This window comes from Phlebotomus papatasi, chromosome 3 (genome assembly GCF_024763615.1).
Source record: "Phlebotomus papatasi isolate M1 chromosome 3, Ppap_2.1, whole genome shotgun sequence".
NCBI classification, from domain to species: domain Eukaryota; kingdom Metazoa; phylum Arthropoda; class Insecta; order Diptera; family Psychodidae; genus Phlebotomus; species Phlebotomus papatasi.
The window spans coordinates 80768780-80792190 of NC_077224.1; the positions used below are offsets into that span (position 1 = coordinate 80768780).

Consider the following 23411-nt stretch of genomic DNA (forward strand, 5'->3'; position numbering starts at 1 on the left):
ACTGATTCGTATTATTTAAAGAATAATTGACCTATTAATGTTAGATCATACACAAAATATTATAGCAAATATAATTAAATTAAATAAATAAATCTACCGGTCGAATAGAGGAACCGGTCGAATAAAGGGTACTTTACCTTATCATTTTAAGACAAACTATAATTAATGGTCATAATAACGTCGGCATTTGGTCATGTCACTTTCTTCCATTTTGACAGCCGTCAAATTAGTAGAAAGCTAGTCATCCTGATAACGTAGCATTGAAAACTTTATAGTTGCGTCATTCTGACCTAATTTTGTGCCAATGGTCGTGCAGTGCTTCTTGGGTAGGATTAAAATATTGTCGTTTTCATAGCTCGAATTCATCTGAGATCGAGAGGTAGTGCAGTCAAGCATTGGAAAGGTCTTCATTTCAACTACAACATTTCTCGAAAATCGGTTTAAGCGCCCCTATTGGTGGTAACAGAAAGTGACAATGTCTCTCGATGATCATTATTTGAACGCCGCTTATCGTCAAATTAGAAAATTCCAACTCGTCTCCATAGAAGTTCCATGGGACGTCCTGGAATTCTTTATAGGGTTGTATTTTTGCTCTTTCACCCCCTTTTCATTTCCCATCCAGTGCGTCCGCAGGCCCCGTTCCCGAGAGTCGCTGTGCAAAATTAATGCTTTTCAATAAATAAGTAAATACAGCAAACTGACAGTGGCACTTGAGGGTGGGCGTGGGCGGCGCATGAGGTCATCGGTGGGGTTACTGCAAGGGTTTGGGTTAAAGTTCCCTTTTTTTTGGGGGGTATGGTTTGGTGAGTGCGTAAGCATCAGAGAGGCAAACGCACGGAATGTGGGACAAAAGTGGCAGAAAAGAGAGAAAGGGAAAGAGCTTTCAAAGGGAAATTTATTATTCACCTTCTACTCTTCCCTGGGCAAAAGAGGTGCTTGGAAAATTTGGCAGAAGGAAGGGAATGATTTTGCCCGCATTTTGTCCGTCCATGAGCCACCAGCATGAAAATTCCTCGTTGGAACCATATTCGCTTCTGGAAAAAAAAGCTTGCGTTTTCCGCATTCTTGGCGCCTTTTTGCCAAACCCCAAACCCCACGCAAACTTTCACTTTCCTCTCGCTCACCCTGTGACAACCTCAACCCCTTGGGCTTTTGGGTGGGAGGATGATGGGGGTGAGGGGGAGTGAAAAAAGTGGAAGCCCCAGAGTTCTGTGGCATTTTTCTGCACTTTATCATCTTCTCTTCCGCCTGCAGAAGCAAGCATCTGCCCTCTCCTTCGCTCGCTTCGGACGTGCGCAGCAAAAGCTCCCGCAAAAGCCTCACTTTCCTTTTGGTCTTTCTAGCTCGCTGCTTCTCACCCGGGATCACTGCTAATGGAACTGAAGCAGGAACCCAAAACATTGAACATTAAAAGTATTTATCAGCTTTTAATGTTGGATTTAAATGGACATTGATCTTGAAACATTGCTGTTCTGAAAATTTAGAAGTGCCCTAGTCACTTGAATCGGAAATACTGAAAGTAGCAAGTGGGAATGAGAGTCAGCTTACTTATTCTCAAAGATCCTAGGTAAACCTATGACTTAAGCCATGGTACGGCTTAACGTAAAATTGATGAAAATGTAGAATTTTGATTCGAACTGCATTAAGATATCATTCGGCCATTCCAAATAGGATTAGGCCTTCAGTTCTTCAATGCAAATAACATTGTTACGATTATGAGGCAACCCTCATTTGACTCCAATTTATTACCGGTCATGATTTTCGGGAAAATTTTGTACAATGATCTATGAAATTTTGCCAAACTAACAAAGTACTTGTTATTTAGGATTTTGAGACCTATACGAGCTTCAGACTTAAGGCTTAGCCATATGGCTTAACTGCTCTAATTTCTTACCAAATACGATTTTTTGGAAAAATTTAACATAGAATTGGATTATTAAAGATAAATGACCTAATGAGCCCAAACAGAAGTAGATTTTGATTCTCCAATAGTGTCTTGGATAAAAGGTAAATGGAACTCTATTTGCACAAAAAGTCGTTGAAGTTCGAAGAATTCAAGTTCAATTTCGAATTTCCGTACTAAATATTCGAACAAGGTGGTGAAAATTTATGAAATATCACACTAAAAAGCTAGAAAAAGAGTTATTCACTGATTATGGAGTGATTAAATACTGAGGCAAGAACAGTAAACGTCGTTGTTTTCTTTTTTTTCTCACAATATTGTGAAGACCGTCACATTTTGACACTTGAGCTCTTCGAAATTCGAACAGGATGTAACTTCCGCCATCTTGCGAAAGTATTAAGAAGTAAGAAAGTCTCTTTTTTGGATCTTCAAATCGATTTTCGAATTTTTCAAGATGTACTTCTGTACGGAAAGAATAGGTTCTCAAAAAATAATAAATTTGCCCGCTATTTAGGATTTTGAGACCTTCGGGAACTGGGCTAAACCTCTAGTCTGAAGACCGCTCTACGGGAACTAGGCTAAACCTCTAGACTAGATTGACGGTCGATTTATGGCCAAAGGGAAGATGAGATAAACTCCCAGGCCCAGAAAAACACTTTATTTTATTTGGGGAATATTTTAAAAATTTGCGCTGTCTAAGACGTTGTATTTTCCTTATTTCAAAATGAACTTTATTGGTGAAAAACAGAAAAAAGTCAGAAGCATTAGACATTACCACTTTAGGTACTGACTACTGCCCTGAGTCTGCTGATGAATGTATCGTACGTTGACTAAACGTGAGTTTCCGAAATACGAGCCCATTCACGAAGAACGGTTGGCGTCAACTCATCGATAATTAGATATTACCTAGTCCTGATTTTGATCAACGAAATGCCCCTTTCAGAAAAATTTATAGGATTTGCATTCGGTGACTGACATTCGGTAAATGTGTGCTCGAAATGCACAGATCGTTGTTTTTTAGCCAATCTTGTTTCACGCGCGATGTCTGTGGCGGTACCGATTTTTTTTAAACTTCCAAAATATTCATCGATTTTTTTGTATGCCACCGGCTTCAGTGGTCTTTCCAAGATAATATTTCAATACAAATTTTGAATTCTGAAATTTTTTCGTTTAAATTCCATTAAAAATGCGTTTTTGACGAAAATTGTTTCCAAAGTGTAAAGGCTTTAATGCGGTCTTTAGATTTAACCTTTATGGTCTTTATAGCAGTTCCCAGTCGCGGTCCTACTGCATCCCAGTTTTACAGCCTACGTTGGTCGATCCTTCGACACTTCTAGAAGATATTCGTGTTCGATCTCAAGGCATTCCAAGGTAAAGTCCTGAAATTGATTCAGCCACCTTGTCCTAGGTCTACTCAGAGGTCGAGGTCTCCTCATGACCATGTCACATATAAGATTAATATTAAGAGTAATACTTTCTGAACTGTAGGATTGACAGAAAAAAGATAGCAATTGTTTTATCTTGCCTCTCTCTCGCATTTTCCCACTACTTACAAAATTGGCAGAAATACAATCGTTCGAAAACTGACCGAATCACAGTTGTCACGCACGCAAATTGTTCGAATTGCCTGTAATTCGAATCAGAAATCAATTAATACAAGCAATAAGATCTTACTCATCGTATTACTCCGCTACAGTGCATTCTTTCTAACACACGTATTTTACATTTGAAATTTTGCATACTATACACCTCTCTTTCCGTTTTCTCTTACTCTTAGTATTAATCTTATAGGTGACGCCACGGTCACAATGGCCTTGCATAGCTTTTCTAAATAAATAAAAAATTACCGAAATATTTTGTCGTTTTAGAAATTAGAGAAGTCAAGCCAAATAGCCTAACCGACTTTTTAATGGCTCCGCCACAGCTTTTTAGATCAGGAAAATTTTATGGAGTCAAAATTTACATTCCTTTCTTTCTTAAAAACTCTATATGTCTATCCTACTCTTTCGTACTCTTCTTCTTCTTCCTAACATCAAACCAAACTACATTTAGTTCAATCTAATTTTGGGTGAGAAAGAGTGGGATAGAGTTAGGCAAATCTTTTGAGAAACAAAGGGCTGCGAATTTCAATTCCATGAAATTTTATCGATCTGAAAGTTTTACCGGAGGCATATTGGGTCCGCTACATCTTTAAAATCAGGCATGAAGTCGAAATTCTCATCCCTTTCTTTCTTAAACCTATTGCATACGTCTATCTCACTCTTTTGCACTCTTCTTCTTCTTTTAAACGTTACAACAAATTCAATTTAGCTCAATAGAATTTGGAGTGATAAAGAAGGAGAACTTTTCTGATCTAGATCTTGAAGGTGTGCCGTAAGAATCATAATTGCTGTAAGCTTTCCAGAGTTACCCCGGTTCGATTGGATTTTGTGCACCCTCCACAACTCTATATCCAACTCAATATCCTACCTCTCAAGCTCCCTTAGAAACCATCTAGGAGATGGATTTTATTTATTGGGGAGGAGAGCTTTTGCCAACACACATACAAATTCCCCCATTAGAAAAAAAAATTCACGCAAATGCAAAAGCTCCGAAGGTGGCTGAAAGAAGCCGATCAGCCGTGTTATGGCCTTGCTGGTGAAAATGAGCAAAAGTGCGCTGAAATCATCTGTCTCTTTCCATCTAACATCTGAGAATGTGTAGTATGACATCATAATTACAATAATAGCGAAGAAGTGAAGAAAAAAGTCAAGAGGGGCTTTCACAAAAGCATCAGCAGCAGCAAAACGCAATTCGCCGAGCCATGTTGATTTTTTTTTTGCCATACGCGTTCCAAACCTAGGTACACTGCTAGCAACGGTGCGTCGATGCGTGAAGAAAAATCTCCCACCTTTTCGCCGATATGCTCACATATACAGGCTCAGGCGGAAACTTGAACTTCAAGGTTTTTCTTCATCCAATCGTATCCCCAAAAACGATAAGCTTCGATGACGCTGCGACACGTGCAACTAATGCCAATTTGTAACGTCTTGGGAAGAGTAGAGCGAGTAGAGAGCATTATGGTGAGAAACTGTTTTTACGGTGAGAAGAAATAAATGTAAAATGCTCTTGACAGATTATCAGGTAGGTGATAACGAAATTACTGAAGCAAAAATATATTCACATAGGTGTGCATGTCATAGGGAATTTCCCAGGTAAACAAGCGTAAAAGAGTTTCTTCCTGAAAAATGATCAGTTGCGAGGCAAAAATTTTGCAGTGTTTTATCAAAACAACCAAAGCAAAACCAAGTTGAATAGATGAACCAGGGACTAGCAAAAAAAAGCAAGCACCGAATTGAAATAGAGTGGGTTTTAGAGAAAAATTGCAATTGTATGCGTATGACGGGTGAAAAAAACAAGTTCTAATCAAATAAAATCTAACACATCTACGGAATGGTACGATCATAGCCGAAAAATTTTTGGGCAGCATATACGGACACATACATAGGGGGTTTGCGATGTATGGATTTTAGAGTGTTCATGGACATGGTGAGGCAGAGAAGAAGAAGAAAAGTGTTTGACTATGTTTTATGGTTATATGCAATTCATGCTGCTATTGCCGAAATGCCGATCTCAGCGGATAGACAGTCATCTCTGTCAGATTTGGCAATTTGGCGCTGCGAGCGTGAAGGGGATGACATGAGATGTGAAGGAGCAAGAGCATAAAAATCGAGAGCTTCTCTGGGAAACCATCGTATTATAACCATAGTAACCCTGTGCCGAAGCATTAGAAATGGTGTTGTGCATCTTTCTCTAACGCACCTCACCGATTGCCCTAATCGTCCAACACTTCCCCGTTTTTTGGGAATTCGTCTATCTCACTCTGACGCTGGCGCAAGTTTTTTATTTTTCTAGGCACTACTACACTGACGCCAGTAGGCTGCCAAAAAGGCCGAACAACAGCCACGATTCCGAAGAGTTGAAGCATCAAATTTCGGCAACTTGCACTTCATTCGGTGGGGGACTGCACACACATTCACATTCCATCTCTCTCTCACTCCTGCAAATCACTTGCCGAATTTTGCTGCACGCACACTCAGTCGCATTTGTCCAATACATGGCCATGCAGCCACACATACAACCACCCAAACCGAACTTCATCCAGCGAGAAGAGGATGATGAAAAAATTTGTGTTTTCGGCAATCGAAATTTTGGCCGTCTCATTTGTTCCCGTGGACGCATTTCGGTCCCGCACGCAATTTTCAGCAGTGCACACTCTATTGCCATCTCACTCTACTGTTAGCACTTTTTCGTCAATGATTAACCGGGCCACCGAAACGCAACTCTCCAAATTCATGTTTGTCTATTCGGCCCTAGCTTTTGGAGGTGCTCGGAGCGTGCACTCAAAAACAGTGCATTGCTAACTCAAAAATTACATCTTTTCAATCTTTTTCAAAACCCAAAAAAAACAACAAACAATTTTAAAAATTGACTAAATCCAAAAAAATCGAAACAATTTGCAAAAATAATTGAAAAAAAAACAAAACAAAAAATTAATTGTGGAAAATTTTTTGCGAAAACGAAAAATTGAATCAGTGAATTTTGTTTTGAAGAAAAAAAAATGTCACAGAACGAAAAACTTGTGCAAAAGACAGTTTTTTGAAGTTTGAAATCTCGGTGCATTTGCAAAATCAGTTTCTACGGGTAAAAAAAACGTTTAGGGGATTACCACCCACCACCTGACTGGATGCAATTGCAGTTTTTTTTTATTGTTTTAAAATTCCTTCAGTGATCAGCAGTTTGAAAAAGAAAGTTTGTGGTGATCAAATAATTTTATGTTTTTGCTGTGAGTCTTGTGCGGGAGTTTGGAAATAATACAATTTTTTTTATGACGTTTTTGGTGATTGGCGCAAAAAAGAAAAATTGCGGAACATTGGATTTCCTAACTCTGTGCAAGCCGGGAGAGGTTTTCGCGAGTTTAGGCGTGAAGAGAGTTATCTTTGGTGACAATTTCGCAATTTTATCGCGTTCTGCAGCAGGGGATCTGAGAAGATTCAAGTGAAATGATCTGTTTGATGAATTTGTGAGTAAAAGTGCTTGGAAATCCAACAAGGAAGGGTAAAATCGAGGAAAAGCCGAAGAAAAAAGAAACTGACAAGAACAAGAAATTGGTGTAGTTAATGACCTTAAAGTGGAAAAACTAAAAGGAGGAAGAAAAAAAGAGAAAATTGATTTTCTTGTCACTGTTTTTAAAGGCAAGGTGTTCGTGTTGATTGTGTTGCTTTGGGTAGGCCCATGCTGAATGGGCTGAATTGTGGGCGCCAGCGTTGAAAATTTGAGGAAAAAACTTTATCGATTCCTCGTAGAAACCTCATCTGCACAATTACATCCATATATTGCCTAGGAAGGAACATATAATCCTTGTGACAGTTGCAGCGGTGTATGTGGCAAGAGGTAGTAGCCAGGGCAACCCCTTGAGTTCCCAACCCGAAAGGGATGTATTGATTCCACTGCAATCGACTAATATTTTTTGGACATTCAAACCAAACGCTCCTTAACTTTCGGACAATGGAACTTTGGAAGTGAAATTTAAAAAAAACAAAAATTAAGTGAAAATCTAAATTTTTAAAACCAAAAAATACAAAAAAAAAAACAGTTTCGGACATAAAGTGCAAAAAAAAGTGAAGAGGCGCGTTTTTGGAAAGCAGTTTGTAACGGAATACAGGTAAGTCATAGAACAACCTACAACTCCCTACGTCTCCCCTGGAAGTGCCAAACCCTCACGTCGAGGGCGTGAGCTTTCAAAAGCTCTCTCTCTATCGGTTTTGGTCTCCCACACTGAAGTGGTCACCTCGAGACTCACACAGTATCTAACCAAGTGAATCTTCAATTTGACTACCTCGTAGCTCGGCTCTTGCCATCTACAATCTTGCGACACATTCGCTCTGTTTTTTTTTTATATATTTTTATTAACAATTAAATTACAGAGTAGAGGAAAAATGTTGAATTTTTCACAAGTGTTGTAGTTGCGAGAGGAAATTTTAGGCTGACGATGCTTATGTAGTCGAGTGGCCTTCCTCTAGTATCATGTGACACAGACACATACTCGCGAAAATGCTAAAGCGAAAAAGCCTTTTTTTTCAAAAGTGTAATATTGCTTTTGGAGCGCTGACGAATAAAATTGAGCAGCACCGACCAATAGAATTAGTATGGGAGAGAAAGAAAAAAACAGCATATTTTTTAGCCATAGTATTTGAATTAGAGATGGTGTGTGAATATCATTATAGCGCGCGTTTTTTCCGTGCTGGCATTTTTATATACAATTTGCTCAGTTTTTTTTTTGTTCGGTGGGGGCCCTCTCTTACACTCATGCGAAAAGTCAATTGCAGTATTGCGTATTTTGTATTTCGTGGGCAACAGAATGAAGAAAATTATTGGTACTGGTATTTATCGAACCTGAACTAATATTTTTTTTTAATCATATTTAACTCGGCAGAAGTTGATTTTTTTTTCAGCTAGTCTTTAGCTGTACCTCCACATGCCACCAAACACGTAATATTTTGGAAAGATGAAGTGGAAACTGCGATAGCGAGTTTCAGGGGCATTCGGTGTGCCATGTTGTAGTTGAGTGTATAATGTAGGAAACGCATTTGCGACAACTGCGGAATTTTCCAACTTACTGTAAAATCCTAAATCTGAAACAAATGCAATATGCTACAGAAATAATCAATGTAATTGCCGAGTAACATTGGAGAACAAAAAGTTCTAATTTCAATTACAACAGTCTGATGGGATACTACAGCAATTAGTCCGAAAATTATATTAGGAACGTCTGTTGCACTTTGTCACTTCCTAGAACTTCATCTACCATTTCCGTAAAGAATGCTGAGGTTAGAATTTCTTATGCTGAAAATCTATTGCAGTAATCAGTTGTTGTAGAATAAGTTTAAAGATTGTTGTAGTTACTGCAAAACCATCTTACTTAGGCTTAAAGCTTAGAAGAATCTTCAAATTTGAATCTTAGTTCTAAAAACACTCCTCTATCTGAAAAAAGTACTTACTCGGAATACTGGAAGAAACGATTCATATCACCGATTGATATTGATCAGGTTTGAAGATTGTTGTAGATACTGCAAAACCATCTGCCTTAGGCTTAAAGCTTAGAAGAATCTTTAAATTTGAATCTTTGTTCTAAAAACACTTCTCTATCTGAAAAAATACTTACTTGGAATACTGGAAAAATCGGTTCGTACAACCGATTGATGTTGATCAAGTTTGAAGATTGTTGTAGATACTGCAAAACCATCTGCCTTAGGTTTAAAGCTTAGAAGAATCTTTAAATTTGAATCTTAGTTCTAAAAACACTCTTCTATCTGGAAAAAATACTTACTCGGAATACTGGGAAAAATCGGTTCGTACAACCGATTGATGTTGATCAAGTTTGAAGATTGTTGTAGATACTGCACTTAGTTTTAAATGTTAGAGAATCTCCAATTTTTAGACTTAGTTCTGAAAGAAACTCTTCTGATTCTGAAAAAATACCTGCTGCAGTAGTACGTACAATAGGTTGTTGTTGATCAATGTTGAAAATTGTTGTAGATACTGCAAGACCATCTGCTTTGATCTTAAATGTAAGGCGAACCTTTAATTTTGAATCGTACTTCTGTAATAAGACTATTTTCATTTGATAAAAATACTGCAATTGCTCGTACAAGGGATTGTTGTTGATCAAGTTTCAAGATTGTTGTATATACGACAAGAGCATTATGCTTAGGTTGTATGCTTAGAAGAGTCCTTCCAATTTAAAGCTTAGTTCTAGAACAGATTCTCCTCAATCTTAAAAAAGCTATTGCAATTGTTTGTACATGATTGTTGATCAAGTTTCAAAATTGTTGTTGGTACAAAAATAGCGTTTGAGTTAGGTTTTGAGCTTAAGACAGTTTCTTCAGTCCTGAATCTTAGTTCTGAAATAAACACCTCTCATTCTGGAAAAAAAAACAACTGCTGTATTAAACACAATCGGTTGTTGTTAATCAAGTTTGAAAATTGTTGTAGATACTGCAAAACCATCTGCTTTGAGTTTAAACTTTAGGGAAACCTTCAATTTTGAGTCTCAGTCCTGAAATAGATACTTTTGATTCTGAAAAACTATTACTGTTTTTCCTACAGCAGATTGATGTGGATGAAGTTTAAAGATTGTTGTAGGTATAACAAAAGCGTTGGCCATAGATTTTGAGCTGAAGAGAGTCACTTTGATCTTGAATGTTAATCCTGAAATAAATTGTTCTCATTCTGAAAAAACTACTGCAGTTTTTCGTACAATCACGAGTTCAGTTGTTGTTGATGAAGTTGCAAGATCATCTACCTAAATGTTTAAAGATGAGGAAAACCCTAAATTTTTAAGCCTAGTTCTGAAATAGACTCTCCAAAATCCGAAAAAACTATTGCAATTGTTCGTGCAAATAGTTGTTGTTGATCAATGTTGAAGTTTGTTGTAGATACTGAAAGACTATTTGCTTCAGATTTAAAGTTTAAGAGAATTTTGAATCTTGAACCGTCGTTCTGAAATAGACTCTTCTCATTCAGGGCAACTACTGAAGTTCTTATTTCAAAAAGTTGTTCAGGATGTATAGTTTGTAAATTGTTGTAGACATAAACAATACAAGAAGAAGTTCCTTTTTCTGATTAAACTCTGAATGTAATGATTAGAGTCAAACTAGTTAGTTGGTTCTTATATTATATCCTTTCAAGGCGAAAACTTACTGGTGAGATCCATTTTTAACATCCAGTTGTGGATTCAGTTTAAAGAGTTAGAGTTTTTATTTTCAAGCTTGATTGATACTGAAACACTATAAAATCGGTTGATGTAGATCAGATATTCTTTGTAAATTGTTGTAGATAATTCATATATCGGATTTCCCTCTTTTGTTTTGTTTGCAAGCTTTTAAAGAACTTGTAATCTAGTTTTTTTTTAATCATTTGTTAGATTTTCAATCCCGAAACATTCAGAAGACATTCTAAAATTTGTTTGTTGTAAATTGTTGTAGACAAAACAAGATCCCACTCCTTTCGCTTACTTATTGTCAACCTTAAAGAACTTTCTAATCAAATATTTTCGGTCCTGGTGTTAAATCATTTTTTTCTTTAAACATATTAAAAAGTCCAATAACGAATTGTTGTTTTTATAGTTGATAAGTTGATGAGGGGATCCAAGATCTCATTATGTTTTGTTATTCGAAAGCCTATTGAAGAATGCCTTGCAACTGATTGTTGTTGATGTAGGTTATAAATTGTTGTAGGATAGTCTGAAAGAACAGCTGTAATGGATGTTATTATTCTTTCTAATTAATTTTCAGTCGTACTGAAGACTACGACAGCTCTCAAAGAAATTGTATAGTCAAAATTATGTTAAAATTTTCAGAATGAGAATTTGTTGTTGTCGTTCCCAAGATTGGTTGTGGTGATTTCTATCTTCGACTTTTGTTCAAAGAGGTAAAGAGTTGCCAACTTAGTTGTTGTTTAATCTAAAAACGATGAACTTTGAAATGCTGAGAGCAAGTTAAAGTGTTTCGTATGATAGGCTGTTGTGGACAAAGGTTGTTGATGTTGATTATTGTAGGAAAGCCATGGTCGTCTTAGGTCTAGCTTTTGATATATTTTAGAATGTAAGAAGAACTCAGAATTTAGTTTCTTTTAGTTCAGGTATTGAATCTTATCATAAAGCAAACACATTTGTTGTTGATGATAGAAATTGTAGGCTGTTGTCGTTCTAAGTTAGTTTTTTCTAGATTGAGTAGAACCTGAATCTAGTTAACCTAAACTCGGTGTTTGATCGAGCAAGTGAACATGTTGAACTTCTGGTTCGAGGCTCCTAGGAGTGAATGATAAGTTATTCTAGAGCTCCAAACAACAAGTTCAAGATCGCAGATAGCATAGATGATCTAACTTTAACATGCTCTTCAAATCTCTCTTCCAATTCTTGGATATTGATATTCGTTATAGACCGTTACACTGAGAGAAATCCGAAAAAGTTAAAATAACATTCCGGAAATGTTAATTTTACTCTGCAGTATTGATCCGAAATCGGTGTAAATATTACCCTTTTTAGGTGTATTAGGGGTTAAAGGTACCCTTCTTCATGCTAATTTTACCCTTAATAAGGTGTATAATTAACATTAAGAAATATTTTTACACCTAAAAGGTGTTAAATTTCTGAGGAAGAAATGTAAATCACACCCTCTTTTTTTTCTCAGTGTAACAAGATCAGTTGCATTAATTCGTACTAATTCGCTTCCTGGATCAGTTTAAATTATTAAATAATCCTTCAACAGCAATACTGTATCATCACCTTGAATACCTCTAATACTTTACTCACACACTCATAGCCAGTTTAGTATCTCTTACTGCAAAATTTCAATTTAGCCTCTCAGTGGTTTTTTATTCGAATGACGCAAAAATAGTGCCTTTTTGCAACACACTGCGCTATATATTGTCGCATTTGTCGAAAATGTGTTTTTTTCGTCACCTTATCAAATGGCGCTCAAATGTAATTCTCTCTCTACGTTCGCATTGATAACAGAATTGAAAATATTTAGTCCATTTGACACATATTTTATGGTATTTAGACACTGCAGGGTAGGGGTATTAGACGAGGGAGAGAATATGCGAAAATTCTCTGTGCGTGCCGCATAATGCATGAGCTTCATTGGAGCAGTGGAGGCGCCTAGTGGCTCACCCTCAAGAGGGCTTTTAAATGCCACACTGAAGCTTTTTCAGCACAAAATTTGCATAGCGAAAAGCACTTTGAAAGGGAGAAAAACATCGCTATCTCCCCACAAATGGAGCCAAAAATTTTTTTTTCGTGGAAAAAACACCAAAAAAAAACAAGATTTAACCATATGGGCTGGGCGCATTATCAGTTTTGCTGGAAATAAATAAAAAGGGGGAAGGAGTCAAAGTGCATTGCAGTATTTTATGTATTTCATGAGGGTTGGAGTGTGTGAGTTGATTTCTGTTTTTGGCATACAGAACCATTCTGGTAAAAGAGATATTTTCAAAAGAATTGCGACGCATTTATGAATCTCCCCTCGAATGATTCTCATGTCTATAGTTTTCTTCTGTCCAAAATTCACTTTATTCTTACCATCAGCCATTGTGTTAATTTCTTTCTGTTTTTTAACCCATGCACCTCTCATGGTCTTGGTCGATGAATGAGAAATTCTAAAGGGGGAAGTATTTTACTTTAAATTTTGAGATATTGCATTGAGAAATGTTACGATATGTGACTTTCATTCCCAAGTAGCATTTTCTTGCAGACAGAATTTCACTCGACTGAAAATGTAATTTTCTAGTAGAAAAAAATAACGGATAAGGTAAGGTGGGGTAATTTGGAACCATGTCTAATTTGGTACATTTGAGATTTCCTGGCAGTTTTAGATTGAAAAAGTAAGAAACAACAAAGAAGTACTCTCGAATTAAAGTCTTGCACTTCTTCGTGGTTTTCTTTTTCTCTTTGACCACCTAAAGCAGTGCGAAAATCTAAAATTCCAAAATAGACATCATTCGGAATTACCCCATCTTACCCTAATGGGTAATTTTTCCCACAATTTTACTTACCTTACTTACTTAGAAGTCCATTGTATATGCATTCCTCTATTAAAATAGGCCTTTCTTGCTTTGACCAAGTTAATTTATCCAGTGTCCGTCAAATTCTACTTTTCTGAGAAGTTTAGAATTAACTGTCAATATCTGTCAAGAGTTTAGAAATAGTCTGTTAAAATTTTCCAGAGTTAAAACTATTGAAATGTCTAGAATCAACAGCAAAAATATATGAAAGATTAGAATCAGCTGTCAAGAGGCAAGAAACTGTCGGCATGTTTAGAATCAAGAGTAAACTTCCTTGAAAATTTTTGTATCAAAGAGCAAAAGGAGTTTGTAATATGGGAGACCGGGGAGGTTTGGTACACTTTTTCATCCTTTTGACTTTTGAGGCATTATTTCAAAAAGCCAAGAAACTCTTTCATAATTTTCTATGACCCCACAGGTATTGATTTTGGTAAAAGGATTCGACTAAGCTTAGAAAATTAATGGGAGTTTTTAGGAAATCTATCGTTCTGTCCCTATCATCCCGATCCGAGACAAAGTAGGACAAAAACTGTGATGTTTGGGACATGGTTTTTTCTGGGATAGTTCAGTATTTCTAGCTATAATAAGCTTCAGCCCTGGGTCAAGTACTTCCTCCGGAACAATCTCATCCATATATTCCACTCTGAATCCTTTCAGTCGTCTCCCCAGAGACACTTCCCTAACACCATATACCAACTGGAAAACTTTATTGTCTTCCTCGTGCTTTTCAGTCTTCATACCACTTTCTTTTGTGCTGCTCTGTCAAATTTTGCCGAAGATTTTTTTGCCTGTCAAATCTGTCAAATTTTTTGGAAGAAAAAATGACTGTCAAAATTTTCGAACGGTTTAGAATTATATATCAAATTTCTAGAAAAATAAATCTACCGTCAACATTTTTGAAAAATCAAGAATCGACTTTGAAAAGTATGCAGGACTTTCGAATAACTTTTTTAACATTTTCTAAACCGGTTGTTTAGAATTCGAATTCGAGAATGTGGTATTCTTCGAAAGTAGAAAGTTATCCAATTACACAAATCTGGATGACGCAAATAATACAAAATTCTCAATATAATCTTTTAAAGGTTTAAAAGATTTATATCTTTATTTTTTAAAATGTTTAGAATTATCTGTCAAAATTTTTATACGGAAAAATTGTCAAAATTGAAATTTTCAGTGAATGAGGGCTTTTAAAATCACCTATTTATATTTTTTATGGTTTTATAGTCTGTTGTCATGAACTTCCACGTTTTTCCGCCTAATGTAAATGGCGACTACGGTGAAATTTCATTAAATCTGCCATCTCTATTTGTCAAAATAATTTAAAAGTTTAGAATTCGAATTTGATAATTCAGTATTTGATAATTAAGCATCTATTCAATTACGCAAATCTGAAGGTCGTAATTTATTCAAAAATTCTCTTTAAAATATTTTGCAAAGTTTCAAAGATTTTTTTTTTATTCAGCAAGATAACTTCGAAAGGTTTAGAACTATCTGTCAAATTTTCTAGAAGGAAAAATCTACTGTCAAAATGTTTAAAAAGTCTAGAAACGACTTTTTGAATGCAAGAAGATCTTTAGAATCGACTATTCGCATTTTTTTTTAAGGTTTTATGACCTGTAGCTAAAATCTTTGAAAAGTTTAGAATTCGAATTTGAGAATTCAGCATTTGAAGACGAGGAAGATACCTAATTACATAAATCTGGATGTCATAATTTATTCAAATTTCTCAATATAATCTTTCAAAGGTTTAAAAGATTTTTATCTTTATCTCGTAAAATGTTTAGAATTATCTTTCAAAATTTCTTGAAGGAAAAATCCACTGTCAAAATATTTGAAAGGGTTTAGAATAGACTATTCATATATATTTTTTAAGGTTTTATAGCCTGTAGGCAAAATCTTTGAAATGTTTAGAATTCTAATTTGACAATTCTGTGTTCCGAAAATAGAAAGATATCTAATTGCCTAATTCTGGGGGTCATGTTATGTCCGAAAATTCATTTTAAAATATTATTTAGGGTTAATCAGAGTTTTTAATTTAACAAGACAAATACTCTGATCCTTGGGTATAATATACTAATGCTTCTTGGGTACAATTTCACAAATTTTCAAATGTAAAATTTTATAAGGCTTGATATGGTTACAATTTCTCCTCATGTGTCCTTAAAAATCGTGATAAGCCCAAGCATTTCAATTGTGAACTAATTGAGCCAGTCATAACCTAAATCGTTACCAAATGCATTTTTCATGTTTCATTTCGGAATTACTTCTAGATGATCATGAAACCATGAGTTGAAGCATTCAAATCATTCGAATTGAGCATTTCGGGAAAAATATAATGATGATAAAGCCACTCATTTCAAGGTGAATTTTTTGGGCAATTACCGAGTGTGTAAGTATGTGTATGATTCCGCAGCCAGGAAAAAAGGGGGAATTTCTTATCTAGCCATTATTAGTGGCTCCATCGAAATCACCTACATTGCTGTATTATTCGGTTAATGTAGCTCTCTTCTGAGTGCATCACGAAAATTGTTGATCGCATAGAGACAATTTGATGATGGTGTTTTTTTTGTGTTGGCTCTTAAGAACCTTTTTTCGTGCATCATCTCAGAGCTTGGTAATTACGCAACAAAATGTATTTTCGGGAAGTCATAACAATAATCATGTTATTAGCCACAATTATACCAACTTGACTGTAAGATAGTATTTGTGGAATATGATTCTCAGTTCTTAGGTAGAAGAGTTTTTTTTTTAATGTAAAGGCTTAGTACGTTCATGAAGGCGAAAAAACGCATGGAAGTCACTCTAAGTACGTGCTCTAGCAGAAGGCAAATCATAAGGGCAAAAAATGCACAGACTTCCTGGTTTTCAGAAAAACTTGCACGTGTTCCTGTTGTTGTAACAGTTTCAGTGCCAAGTGCAAAGTTCTTGAAGAATTAAATTATATTTGTTTCACTTTTTTTTGTTTTTATCTAATTTATCATAATCCCTTTACTAAGTTCTGTGACTGAAATGGATACAAAATTTCAGTATAATACAAATACTAGGATTTCACAGTGATTTTATTTGTAAAAGACTTATTTAAACGCTTTTGCTACATTTTGTAAAAAAAAATACAAAGTTTTATTACAGAAAACACGTTTTTTTTCAGAATGCTTTGCTTTTTATTGCAATAGACTCAGAATTCACCAAAATAAGATTTTATTTATGGAATTGTTTGTTTTTAAACATTGAATTGTTATTATTGAAGCGTAGTATTCTAGTTAATTACTCTCCTTGTTGACTCAATGTTACATTTTACTGACATTTGTGTAACATATTCCATAATAGTTTGTTTTAAAATTGATTTTTTCATTCAAGTTTTTTTTGATAATCGAAAAATTATCGTCTTTTTACCCGTCTAGTTACAAGAATGCTTATTCTGAGTTTAATTTAGAAAAAATATTCCTTTTAACATCTTTTTAACCAACTGAATCTTTTTAAAATTTTGAAAAAACTATGTTATTTATCAATTTAACAAAACGGTTTCTTATATTTCATAAAGAAAATGGACGGGACGGTCTACCAAAATCGTTTTTTAATGCATTTAATATTCGTAATCTAAAAGTGTCAAAACGTGTAAATTCAAAGTTTGGGCCCGATCTGACGAGATAGAATTTCACCTAGGACCACAGAAGCTAGCTAAGATTGAAAAGAATCTCAGCTAAAAACATCGTTTTGTTAAACTTTTCCCGATACTCAGTTGGTCGTTGCGATTTCACAAAACCTTTCCTAAGGGAGTTTCGTTAAAATGTTTTAGTCTTGCTATTCCATAAATTTAATAAATAATAAAATGGTTTTTATATGAATACAGTTTTTTTTCAAATATTGTTTTCTAATGCGTTATCTTTTAAATGCTAACATTGAAAATTTATAGTTTTCGTTTTCGTTACATCCAAAATGCAAATACAAAATCTCGTTAAGATACTGAAAGGGACGAAATTATATAGAGAACAATGTGCAGATTAATTTCCAAAAAAAAAACAAAAAAAAAACGAAAAATTTCCCTTTTTCCCCAACAAGTGCGTATGCCATCAAGGAAGTAGATACGAAACTTTTAAGAATACAGATTTGTGGTTTTCGATATTTTGGCTCTACAAAGATTTCAACGTTCGGGACTTTGACATTTGGGATTTTGGCTTTTGGGATTCTAGCTTTTCGGGATTGTGACCCATTCAAGAATTTGGCTTTTCGAAATTGTGTCCCATTCGGGATTTTTACTTTCAAGATTTCGTGTTTTCGGGATTTCAGCTTTCGGGGTTTCAGGTTTTCAGGATTGTGACCCATTCTGGATTTTGACTTTCGGGATTTTGACTTTTGAAGCATTTAGCTTGCGGGATTTCGACTTTTCGAAATTGGTACTCATTCGGGATTTCAGGTTTTGAAGATTTTGGCTTTCGGGATTTCCGCTTTTCCGAGTTTTCGGGATTGTGACCCACCCATTCAAAATATTGGCTTCCAAGATTTCGGGTTTTCAAGATTTTGGCTTTTGGAATTTTGGCTTTACGGGATTATGACCCATTCGAGATTTAGGATTTCAAGATTTTGGCTTTCTATATTTTGACACTTTCAGGATTTCAGCATTTTAAGAATTTGGCTTACGGAATTTTGACTTTCCGATATTGTGACGATTGTGACCCATTCTGGATTCTGGCTCTCGGGATTTTGGCTTTTAAAGCATTTGGCTTGCGGCATTTCGACTTTTCGAGATAGTTACGCATTTGGGATTTTAGGTCTTGAAGATTTTGATTTTCGGGATTTCGGCTTTTCGGGATTTTGGCTTTCGGGGTTTCGAGTTTTCGGGATTGTGACCCACCCATTCAAGATATTGGCTTTCGAGATTTCGGCTTTTCAAGATTTTGGCTTTACGGGATTATGACCTATTTGAGATTTAGTATTTCGGGATTTTGATTTTCGTGATTGTGACCTATTCGGGACTTTGGTTTTCGGGGTTGGGACCCATTCGGGATTTTGGCTTTCGAGAAATTTTGACCGGGACTCATTAATATAATGTTTACTTTAAAATTACTACAATAAGTTCACTTTCAATTAAGAAAAATGATGTTTCATATGTATTAGCATTTTCATGCAAAGTTTATTAATCGATTGATTTTTAGAGTGGAGTACTCCTTTGACTTAAATTTTTTTTATTCAAATTTAAAGCTATTAGACTTAAATATTAGGTGATATTCTTAACAATCTCACCTCATATTTTTTATAAAAACGAAAAAAACTTAAAGGATATCGTTGGAAACTTGTACTTTTCTAATCCTATTTATAACTTAGGTGATTTTCTTATTTTTTCGATTGTTTAAATTTGTTTAATTTCTTTTATTGCTAAATACATTATGTCTTTTGACGTAGATCCAGTTTCCTAATTAAATTCCAAGTCCGCTCAAGATTGTTAAATTATATTCAATACTACCGTAGAACCGTAGATGTACTTTGGGTTTGCAGCCCTACTTTTCGTAAGCTTTTCTTTAATTCTGGCCCCTGAGGATGGTTTAAAGGTCATACTGATGTGCTAGAATTAGAGGAAGGCTTAGAAAACGCAGGGATGTAAAATCGCCCGCATCTACGATACCCTTGGACAAGTAATAGCCAGAGTTATTATCTTAGATCTCGCTTTACAAAAACGTTTTTGGATCTTCAAACTTTTTAGTTAAAAAGTTTTTGTTTTGTTAATCAGTAATTTGGTAATCGGTAAGATGGGGTAATACCGAATGTTTTTTATTTTGGAATTTTGAGATTTTCGCACTGCACTGTTTCAGATGGTCAAAGAGAAAAAGTCCTCACGAGGAAGTACAAGACCACAATACAAATTTGTTCCAAATTATCCCATCTTACCCTAATTACTTTTTTATTTATTTATTTTTTTTATTTTTTTTTTATAACGTTTAAGATTTATTGAGTATCATCTAACGATATTTAGTAAATGTAATTGCAATTTTTGCTTTTCTCAGTTGGAATAGGCACTCACTTACCTGTCCAAAACCATGTGAGATACTTTTGATCACCCCTTAGGTCATATATTTTAGAGGTTTATTTTGTTTCTCTCAACAATACAAAAGCAAGATTATATCCACCACAAACAAACTCTGTTGCAGGTGAGTGCGCATCAAAATTTCGGTGGATTCCACGATTTTTTTATTCTGCTTCTTTGTATCTTCCTAAAGAACACCTTCAGAGAGTAAACGTTTTTTCTCTTCTAAATGCGAATCTTCTAGAGAAACTTTTCTAATGATTGCACCGAGGAGGAATTTTTCCCGGGAAGGGTATGTTGTTCTTTTTGATCGGAAGCCCGGTTAAATCAAGAAAAAAACTTAGTATATTTTGCCATGTATTCGTGATTCATCAAAAACACCAAATGGAATCTGTTTCACGCAAATGTGAAGAAGAAAAAAAAAAAGGTTTTTTTTTCGGATAAAAGCCACTCGCAACATATTCTCAATGTCAAAGACGAAAATAATTAACACACGCGTGAAAATATAACCATATTCACACTGTATGCACAACGGTTATGCCATGGTGTTTGTGAAGATTTTGACGAAAAAAAAATGTTTAAATAAACGATTTTTATAAATAACGCTATTCATCGCCAATTCTCATTGGCGGAAGCGCATCATGACCGATGCAAATTTTTGGCGGGAGCCAAAAAAATGACTTTCTGCTTTGTCCCATTGCAGAGAATTTCATGTTAATTTTATTTTGATATTTGGTTTTTTAGCAATTTGGCATGACTTCTACATCGTCAGTGGTTTTGAAGACGTTTTTCGCGACTTCTTTTTTGCTAAGATATTTTTGTGTACTTGTATTGTTAAGTACACAATATTTTTTGGATTGAGGGTCCACTTGCATAATTTTAATGGTCATCACGTGATCGAGTAAGTCCCAATAACCCATTAAGGATCATCGTATGCTATGTTGCACGTTCAATTGTAACGCTTGGTAGATTTTTTTGTAAAATCAATAGCTAAGGTCAGGCTTAAAACGATGTCTTAAAACGAGTGTAAAAAAAATTGGAATGGTATTGTTCTTTTATGAGATGTACTGAAATTGTGGTCTCGAATTTAAATGATCTGTTAAGGACTTAAAGTTTTAACTTAAGCTAAGATTTACTTAAAGAGATTTTCGAAAGACTAAAAGTCTCTATCTCAAAATCGGTCTTCCCCCTGGTCTGAAGACCTTTGGGCTTTTTTCTCCAAATTTTAAATGGAACTGTACCTTACCATGATATAGCTTAGCTCAACAAACTAATTGTGAAGTTAAATTGCATAATGATAAGGCTCAATTCCATTTAAAAATAGGAGAAAAAAGCCTAATTTCTAAGCTGTCCCAATCCAAAGGTGCCCTACTTCCCCTATAGATTCAGTCCGGTTTCCAAAATTCGGAAAATCTTAAATAACAAGCTATTTTATAGGTTTCTCGGAATATAATCAATAATTTATCCTTAATATCCAAATCTATAAGCCAAAATCTTCCAATAAAATCCTGAGCGATTAAAGTTTTGAGAAGTTGAAACTTATAGTAGAGCCTTAGGTCTGAAGTCCGTATAACACTTAGGTCAGTAGACTTTCCAGAAAACACACAATCGGCACAATCAGTTAAGTCAATTCTCCGAAAAAGCTTAATTAAAATTTGAAACTAAATTATAAAATTATTACTAAACCTTGAAATTAATTAGAAATAATAAGAAATGGCAAAGCTTCCCAGCTTTGCGATGTGCTCAAACGTACGAGAGCGAGCAGGGATAGCTATCCGTGTATTATCTATCTGCATGCTTTTTGGGTGCATATCGCTTTACTACCGATCAAATTGATATATAAATTTAAAAGCCAATTCAGAAATAAGGAATTGCTTACGAAAAATTGGTTTCTTAAGCAATTGGTTTTAAAGTTGGTAACGGGTACTATACCGACTCATACCCGATTAAGTCAGGTGCAGTCGGGTTGGAAATTTCAATATCTTTAAAATAAAATTTGGATTTAAGCAAGTCGGTTGACAAATAGGCCCTCCAAAGTGGCTAAACTTTGATCTTCGAAAATTCGATATCGAAATGGTCTTCGAACACAAGTGTCCAAGGACGAAATATTCGCCTTGACTACCTCTAAAACATATTTCAAAATGAAGAAAATCGTGAGAGCCGTTTTCGAAATAAACCAAGTGGAGGGAGGCTTCTTTGAAGACCGAAAATCGATATTTCTTGCAATTTGGCCTCTAGCCGTGTCACAATTAATTATTAGTAGTAATAATAATTAATTGTGCTATAACTTGGTAGAATATATTGAACTTTTAAATTTAAATACTTTTGAGGGATGAAAACTGGAATGGTTTGACACTTTAGCGTTGAAATGAGACACAGGGAGCCCGAAATGCTTCAAATTCATTCAGGAATATAGTCCCTTGCTTGTTAAACCATTGGAGCTTAATCGTAAAGAGACTGAACTCTACTGAGTCTTAGAAGAAGTTAAAATAAATTATTGGTAAATTTAACTAAGAGCACTAAAACACAATTTTTCAAAGATGCACAAACTGAAATTAGGGGAACTGTATCAAATTTCGTCCAGCTTGAAATTTCGCCGACTTTCTTCATTTCTCAAATTTTCAAACATTGTTCGTAACATTATCACTTGACTAGCATTTTTTTCATTCTTTTGAAAAAAAAACATTTGTTCATAGATTTTCCTTTGGCAAACATTTACAAACAAATTACAAAATTTTACGGACATTTTTTGTGTGTTTATTTTGATCTTCAAACTTTTTAGTTAAAAAGTTTTTGTTTTGTTAATCAGTAATTTGGTAATCGGTAAGATGGAGTGAATGATGTTTATTTTGGAATTTTGAGATTTTCGCACTGTTTTTGATGGTCAAAGAGAAAAAGACCCCCACGACGAAGTGCAAGACTACAATCCAAACTTGTTTCAAATTACCCCATCTTACCCTAATTACTTTTTTATTTATTTTTTGTAATTTTCTTCTCAACGTTTAAGATTTATTTAAATTATTTATTTAGCTTGCAATTTCGCCCACTTTCTTCGTTTCGCAAAATTTCAAATATTGTTCGTAACATTATCACTTGAGTATTTTTTTCAATCTTTTGCAAACATTTGTTTATAGATTTTCCTTTGGCAAAAATTTACAAACAAATGTCAAAATTTTACGAATATCTTTTTGTGTGCTTATGAACATTTACAAACAAATGTTTGTTAAATAACAAAAAGTTTTCGTCAAATGATCATGATACGAACAATGTTTGAGAAAAAAGTACAAACTTTTACGAATTTGTTTATATCCAAGTCTCCAATGGGAATTCATTAACATTTACGAACATACATTTCAACCTAGAACTTTATCAACAGTACGGCTATTAATGTATAAGGTTCCCGTCTTTGTTATTTATTGTTTTTCCTCAGTCTCCGCAGATAGTAATTTAATAAATTGGTGATTTTGGTATCTATTTCTTTGTATGTTTTTAATTTTTTAAAGGATTTTCAGCATAGGATACTGGTCAAAATAGGCCTAAAGGTCTAAGACCTTGGTAAGGGGGGTTATGTAAGGGGGGAACAAGAAAAAGAACTTTATCAAACAAAAGCAACTGCCTGCAATATCACCACTTTACCCAATTCTTATGAGAAAATACCCCAAAAGACAGTATAATCATGGGTTAAAATTGCCAAATACCAAACCGACTGATTGAGTTAGAAGACAGTTCAACTGTCGCACCCTTCAATCCCTAAAATAGCTAATTAAAATAGGTCTTCCTCTTCAAATCCTCCAGCGAATAATTCTTTGATGCAATATTTTGCTGCCTTTGATGGTCCATGGAGCATAAGCTTTTGGTATCAACAAAGCCCATGGGAGGGATCTT

General features: G+C 34.9%; 1 protein-coding gene across 4 annotated transcripts in view; it reads left to right on the forward strand.

Moving 5' to 3' along the window:
* The first annotated feature begins 4970 nt into the window (after positions 1-4970).
* The window catches only part of LOC129806013 (zinc finger protein chinmo), an 84611-nt gene continuing 66170 nt past the window's right edge, over positions 4971-23411 (forward strand). For all 4 annotated transcript variants that reach the window (XR_008752140.1, XR_008752141.1, XM_055854304.1 and 1 more), the window contains exons 1-2: positions 4971-5026; positions 5086-7607. The gene's annotated coding sequence lies outside the window, so the exon portion shown is untranslated. The remainder of the gene's footprint in view (positions 5027-5085; positions 7608-23411) is intronic.